The sequence below is a fragment of the Bidens hawaiensis genome, unplaced genomic scaffold (assembly GCF_021521415.1).
Source record: "Bidens hawaiensis isolate Kalapana, Puna unplaced genomic scaffold, B.hawaiensis_p1.1 tig00063820_1, whole genome shotgun sequence".
NCBI classification, from domain to species: Eukaryota; Viridiplantae; Streptophyta; class Magnoliopsida; order Asterales; family Asteraceae; genus Bidens; species Bidens hawaiensis.
The window spans coordinates 80,031-81,811 of NW_027501422.1; positions in this window are offsets into that span (position 1 = coordinate 80,031).

A 1,781-nucleotide genomic window follows, 5' to 3' on the forward strand; every position below is an offset into this window, starting at 1 on the left:
AGCTAAACATCACAAAAAAATTCTGGAAAATTTAAGATAAGCTTTTTATAACATATAAAAGTCACAAACAAAATTTCAGGTTCATTGGAGAAGTCTAAGTAGGCTTTTCGGTAAAACGAGTTCTAGGGATTTCTAGCTCGGTTTTGGTAAAAATGGCATGAAAAATGAGTTTTTGGATTTGGAAAAATTACAGGTTACTATGTGGGTGACAGGGGTCATCCCAGAAAAATTTGGGATTTTTCGAAGGTCGTTTGGTATTTTCGACATATTTGGTGTTTAAATGACGTTTAAAAATGGTTAAATAAATTTTAGATATAAAAATTAATTCTGGAAAAATTTTATAAAATTCCTTACTGTCAAAATATGGTTTGTACAAAATTTCAAGGTCCGAGACTAAACGGATATTTATTTGTGCTAAATGGAACTTAAAAACAAACTTTTAAAGCTTAAAACGAGTAAACCGGCGAAGTTCGCCTAAGCGAGCTGACTGGTGTTTGAAAACCTTAAAAATGGATGATTTTTATGAAACTAAGTTAATCAAGTAAAAATAAATCATCCGAAAATAATTCGGATGATTTGGGTAATTTTACCCGACTTAACGTTTTCCGGTGTATTAAAGGCGGAAACGGGCCCCGCGGCCAAACGGGGTGTCTAACCGAGCTCTAATTTCACCACTTTAATGAAAATATCAATAATAACTATTTTCGGGTCGTATGTGGTCAAACTCATTTTTTTGAAAACATAAATACGGATAACCGTGCTAGGCACGTAAAACGAGAAAACAAATTAACGGTAGTTTTGACTAAAGAACTCTAAGTGATATCACAATCTAAGTCCTGAAAAGTATTTCGGGGTTAACATTGTCCCCGGATCGTGTACGGTACTGGGTTAGCAGTGTCCCCAGACGTACCGGTTAACACGAATTTAAGTTATATTGATAGAAATTGTGTAGTAACGATTTGGGGATCGTATTACAGATCTGTACCAGTAGTCGTGCACCGTAGTTCATCTTTGCTCACAAGAAGGTGAGTTTTCACGATCCCCTTTTACTGAACTGTTTTAAATATTTTCCCGGGGCGGAGAGCATGTTTTTATCAAAGTGTTTAAGTACATGCTGATCGCATGGAAATGAACGTATTTATATAATGTTTATTGTACGGGAATCGTACGGTAATGAATTAAGATGGTAATTGTCTGAGTTGCTTACAGTGTAAGGCCCGAAACAGTGTTCTGGGGTAACCGAGTTCCCAGAGGTTATTAAATGTGTTCTGGGGTAACCGAGTTCCCAGAGGTTATTAAATGTGTTTCTGGGGTAACAGAGTTCCCAGAGGTTATTAAATGTGTTTCTGGGGTAACAGAGTTCCCAGAGGTTATTGGAAGTATTCTGGGGTAACCGAGTTCCCGGAGGTTAATCGATATGTTTTGGATTAACAGAGTTCTCACTTGTGGGCTCAGCATAATTACATCGCTTATTTATGATTATTATAATGATTTGTTATGGTTTATTTAAATTAGTGAAACTCACCAACTACCGTTTTCTTTACATGCTTTCTAGGTACACTCAAATTGGAATGAGTGATATGTGTTCGATGCTGTGTGCTATTTTGTGGAAGTCTAGAGATCTATATTTTTCATTAAATATGTTAATGTATTATCGGTAACACTTATGTGATAACGCTTAGATGGTTATGAAACTCAGAACAATGTAATACGTTTAAATTAATGTAGTGGTGTTTTCTTTATAAACAATGCTGTTGATATCAGATGTGTCTGTTGCATCC